Genomic DNA, 6000 nt, shown 5'->3' with positions numbered 1-6000 from the left:
TCAGATAGGCAGTGTCAGGAGCAGAGAAACACAGAGATGGTGGTGGATGTACCCAGGTGGAAACATCTCCCCTTCAGAAGGATGTTTAAACTGCAGACAGCCCTGTGTGGTAAGGGGAATAAGTTCATTAGCAAATCAATGACTAGAGTCATTGTTGAGCATTTATGAGGGTCATTAAAATCTCGAGTGTTTTTTATATGACAATATCTAGCTTTCATCCTTGCTCAAGGTCTCACCCTTACTGGGTAATATCAGGGGTCAAATCTCCTGTCACTTTCAAAGTCTCCTCTCCCAGTCGCCGCAACATTCCATTTACATATTTACAAAGAGATAGCAAACACTTTAAAATGCAAATTACATTCTCTTGGATTTGGAAGTGTAGGCAAGTCCTAGAGTCCTGAGGAATTTGGAGAATAGCTTTGTTCATGTGGAATTTCTCACCTTCTGCTGTCTGGTCTGATAAACCCAGGAAAAGGTGTTGTCTCCTCTGGCAGAGCAGGATGTCTAGCTATTTCTATGGCTGTCATAAAGTAATGGTGCGCCTGCAAGATACAGCTGACAAATGGAGGGGGGAGTAAGGACAGAACATAAATTAAGACTCAGTGAATTAAGATCAATGTTTGAGCACCGAGGTATATGCTCATTTAAAATTTAAGTAGAGAATCTGTGCATGTAATTGATGTGTATTGTTTGGTACTGTTTTATACATTTAGATTTGAGGAACTATTTCCTTTTTTTTTAGTGTAACAAGTACAGAAAGAGACAACTTCATTTTCTATAATAGTCATTTTAATGATGAACACATTGTTAGTATCACATTGTGTCTTGATTTAGCACACTGTAGGAAAAATGTTTTGATACCCTGCTTCAGGTTCTAAAAGCCCTAATGCCTCTTGAGGAGAATGGGAGAGAATAGCACAGCCTCCGCTCAGGGAGAAGGCAGGGAAGCACCAGGAGTGATCCTGTAGTGGTCACTCTCCAGGCTCCATATCATATCAATTAAAGTATTGGCTTGTGCTAAGTGGAATCTTGCTTACTGTGCAGAGTTCACCTTATTAGCCTGAAACATGTTGATTTCCTTTTCTCTAGAATTTAAGTTGTTTTTGCTTTCATACCTTTTCCCATCCTTGGCACATATTTCAGATTGCCTATAAGAAGGTTGCATTAAGAAAACACAAGCTTCTGAAAAGTTTTTACATTAGGCAAACACACGTATAGTAAAGTGCAGAAGCCTAAAATGTAGGACTTTGTGAAGTGTCACGAGTGTAACACTGTCAGATAGATATAGAGCACATTGGTAACGCTGGAAAGTTCCCCCAAGCATCCTTGCTGTCCAAACTTGCACAGGATGCCTGTGCTTTTAGTCTCTCCCATTAGAAAGTTGTTTTATCTACACTGCAATTTTATGCATTGGCAGTATACCATCTGTATTCTTCTATGTCTGGAATTCATTTACTTAGCAAATCTATCATGTGGTCTTTGAGAATTCCTCTCCTGGTCAATTTTTAAATATACCTAAGCTTTAAAATACTATTCTAAATTTCTGAAAGTTTCAAATACGAATTTCAAAACCTCACAAACAGATTGTGCATTTAGCAGTATGATTAAATTATGGAGTAGCTCCACCCTGAATGATTAATACAAGCAAAAACTGCTTCAGACCCTCGCAATCACCAACCTGCCCCAGTCCGACGCTGGCATCGCAAGATAAGCAAACCTAAACACCAACTGCACTGAAGTCCTGGAAAGAACAATTAAGCTCCTTTTTGGAGCAGGTAGAAATACTACAAATTTTACGTAATTAAAATTATTTTAATCCTGATTTTAGATTATAAAACTTGAACAGAGTTTGATGGCTAAAGCTGTTTGGAAGAGTTTTGAAGATATTCCTTGCCTGATCTTTAGATATCTTTCATGGGGCTTGTAATGCCCCATAAACTGCAACATCAAAACAATCTCCTATCGAATTTTAACAAAAATTATCATTTCATTGCAGAAGAAGTTACTTTACTGAATAAAGAATATAAATTTATTGCCAAGTATTGAGCAAATCAGGATGACAGAATGGATCAGAATTAAAATATTTATTGTGGGCCAGCGTTGTGATCTAATGGGTAAAGCTGCTTCCTGTGACACTAGTATCTCACATGGGCACTGGTTGGAATGCTGGCTGTTCCACTTCTAATCCAGCTCCCTGCTAACAGCCTAGGGAAGGCAGGGTAAAATATCCCAAGTTCTTGGGTCCCTGCCACCCAGGTGGGAAACCCAGATGAAGCTCCTGACTCCTTTACTTTGCAGTGAACCAGTGGGTAGAAAATCACTCTTTCTCTCCCTCTCTCTGTAACTCTTGACTTTCAAAATAAGTAAATAAATCTTTATATATATACACACACACACACACACACACACACATACGGTATAATTAAAAAGATCAGAATGAAAATTGACATTGTATTCTTTACTGAAGCATCTTTTATAGAAAGCTGAGATTTAGTGGGCTGTAGTCAGACTTGATAAAGAATTGTGTTGAAGAGGAAGTGTTATTTTTAATGGAAAAGACAGTGACTGTTTTTTAAAGAATAAATATTCATATTTGGGAATTCTTAGGAAAAGACTATACTCAAAAGAGAATATATAGTAGAGAAGATAAATAAATTGGTATTGAATTGGAAGGTGTCAGTATATTTATAGACATAATTTTTCTATGAGAAAAGTTTGCCTTATAACATTGTGAAAAAAAAAAAAATACTACATTGGACCAAATGGAAAATGAGGTTAATTTGAAATAGGAGAGAAGCCTTAATTATGGAGCTCGTGAGAGTAGGGCGTTTCAAGGTATAATCTTAAATCAGTGGTGGAACTAAAATGATTGAGCAATAGGTAGCACATGCAGGGTGGCTGCTGCAGGCTACAGCTGGGACAGAAAGGTCTCTTGCTTTGGCTGTCCATGATCCCTCCCTGATTCAGGGAGACGATTGGAAAGCCCTGGAGAAGAGGAAGCTTTGAGAAACACAGGCCACATTGGGACTTAAGACAACCAGACTGAAAATACTTCAACATTTTCACATGAGGGTTGCATATCAGCTTTACCTTCTCTGCTTATAGTTTCCTTGCCATTGCTCTCATTTATTCATTAGATAAGGAGGTATTTGCTTTTAAACACAAGAATCCTTGAACAAGTTTATTTAGATTGAATAAAATCATTTTCTACAGCCATATGCAGTATTCTTTTTAAGCATATTAGCCTCTTTAAAAAAAAAAAAAAAAAAAGATTGGCTGGCGCCGCCATAGCTCAATAGGCACCGGGTTCTAGTCCCAGTCGGGGCGCCGGATTCTGTCCCGGTTGCCCCTCTTCCAGGCCAGCTCTCTGCTGTGGCCAGGGAGTGCAGTGGAGGATGGCCCAGGTGCTTGGGCCCTGTACCCGCATGGGAGACCAGGGCTCCTGGCCATTGGGGGGTGAACCAATGGAAAAAAGGAAGACCTTTCTCTCTGTCTCTCTCTCACTGTCCACTCTGCCTGTCAAAAAAAAAAAAATGATTTATTTATTTGAAAGTCAGAGTTACACAGAGAGGAGAGGCAGAGAGAGAGAGAGAGAGAGGTCTTCCATCCACTGGTTCACTCCCCAATTGGCCGCAAGGGCCAGAGTTGTGACAATCCAAAGCCAGGAGCCAGGAGCCTCTTCCAGGTCTCTCATGCAGGTGCAGGGGCCCAAGGACTTGGGCCATCTTCTACTGCTTTCCCAGGCCATAGCAGAGAGCTGGATTGGAAGTGGAGCAGCCAGGACTCAAACTGGTGCCCACATGGGATGTTGGTGCTTCAGGCCAGGGCATTAACCCGCTGTGCCACAGTGCCAGCCCCAAGCCTCTTATTGTTGTTGTTGTTATTTTTCTCCTATGCAGTATAACCATTATGGAGGTTCCTCAAAAAGTTAAAATGGTTGGTCATAGGACTTAGCTATCCCACTTCTTGGAATATATCCAAGGGAAATGAAGTCATCATATGAAAGAAAGAGATACCTACACTCCTGTGTTAATTGTAGTACTAATCACAATAGCAAAGACAGAAAATCAACCTAGCTGTCCATCAATGGATGAAAGGAAAAAAAAATGTTGTGTACATACTTAATTGGGTACTACTCAGCCATAAGAAAGAACAAATTCCTGACATTTGCAATAAGATGAATGGAATTGAACCATTTTGTTAAAAGAAATAAACCAGACACAGAAAGGCAAATACAATTTTTCCACTCATATTTTGAAATTAAAAACATGTTTATAAATGTAAGTATTGGTTATGAATCTAAAAGTGTGGTTATTATATGCTGGGAAAGATGAGATTGAGGGGAGATAGGATAATGTGTACCAAAATGCAGTTAGATGAAAGGATTGAGTTCTGATGTTCACAGACCAGTAGGGTAGAATTAGTTCATGCTGGCTATATTCTTGAAGTATTGCGCTACATTCCATAAAATGCATGGACATTTCATGTTAATTCAAAATCTTAATAGTAAATCAATACAAGTATGGATAACATTATGAAATATATAATTTTAATAGTAATGTGAGATACACAGTAGGTATTCAAAACATTTTTGCTTTGTTTTATGTATTATAAATAAATATGTAAGGTTCATCCAAGGAAAAGAGAAAGAGTATGCTCAGAAACAGGTTTCTCTACTACAATGTGTTATTGTAACTAATATTGTATATATTCACTGGCTCATTCATTCACTTATTTATTCATTCAAAGATATATTACAATTCGAATGGACCATGAAATTATAACTACATTTTTTTAACTTTTATTTAATGAATATAAATTTCCAAAGTACGATTTATGGATTACAATGGCTTCCCCCACATACCGTCCCTCCCACCCACTACCCTCCCCTTTCCCACTCCCTCTCCCCTTCCATTCACATCAAGATTCATTTTCGATTATCTTAATATACAGAAGATCAGCTTAGTATACATTAAGTAAGGATTTCAACAGTTTGCTCACACACAGAAACATAAAGTGAAAAATAATAGATGATTTTTTTTAAATGATGATGAAATCAGATCAGACCTATTGTCATGTTTAATCCCAGTGAGAGTCAAGTTGGGAATTGATAATTTCTTTTCTTTTTTTTTTTTTTTTTTTTTTTTTTACACAGGATCAGTTTAGTATGCATTAAGTAAAGATTTCAACAGTTTGCACCCCCATAGAAACACAAAGTGAAATATATTGTTTGAGTACTCGTTATAGCATTAAATCTCAATGCACAGCACATTAAGGACAGAGATCCTACATGAGGAGTAAGTGCACAGTGACTCCTGTTGTTGACTTTACCAATTGACACTCCTGTCTATGGCATCAGTAGTCTCCCTATGCTCCAGTCATGAGTTTCCAAGGCTATGGAAGCCCTCTGAGTTCTCCGATTCTTATCTTGTTTAGACAAGGTCATAGTCAAAGTGGAGGTTCTCTCCTCCCTTCAGAGAAAGGTACCTCCTTCTTTGAAGACCTGTTCTTTCCACTGGGATCTCACTCGCAGAGATCTTTTGCCAGAGTGTCTTGGCTTTCCATGCCTGAAATACTCTCATGGGCTTTTCAGCCAGATCCGAATGCCTTTAGGGCTGATTCTGAGGCCAGAGTGCTATTTAGGACATCTGCCATTCTATGAGTCTGCTGAGTATCTCGCTTCCCATGTTGGATCACTCTCCCCTTTATTTATTCCATCGGTTAGTGTTAGCAGGTACTAGACTTGTTTATGTGCTCCCTTTGACTCTTAGTCCTTTCATTATGATCAATTGTGAACTGAAATTGATCACTTGGACTAGTGAGATGGCATTGGTACATGCCACCTTGATGGGATTAAATTGGAATACCCTGGTATGTTTCTAACTCTACCATTTGGGGCAAGTCAGCTTGAGCATGTCCCAAATTATACATCTCTCCCCTCTCTTATTCCCACTCTTATGTTTAACAGGGATCACATTTCAGTTAATTTTTAACACTTAA

Source organism: Oryctolagus cuniculus, chromosome 8 (genome assembly GCF_051225735.1).
Source record: "Oryctolagus cuniculus isolate XC-2025 breed Fujian yellow rabbit chromosome 8, ASM5122573v1, whole genome shotgun sequence".
Taxonomy (NCBI): domain Eukaryota; kingdom Metazoa; phylum Chordata; class Mammalia; order Lagomorpha; family Leporidae; genus Oryctolagus; species Oryctolagus cuniculus.
This window is presented reverse-complemented; position numbering follows the sequence as displayed.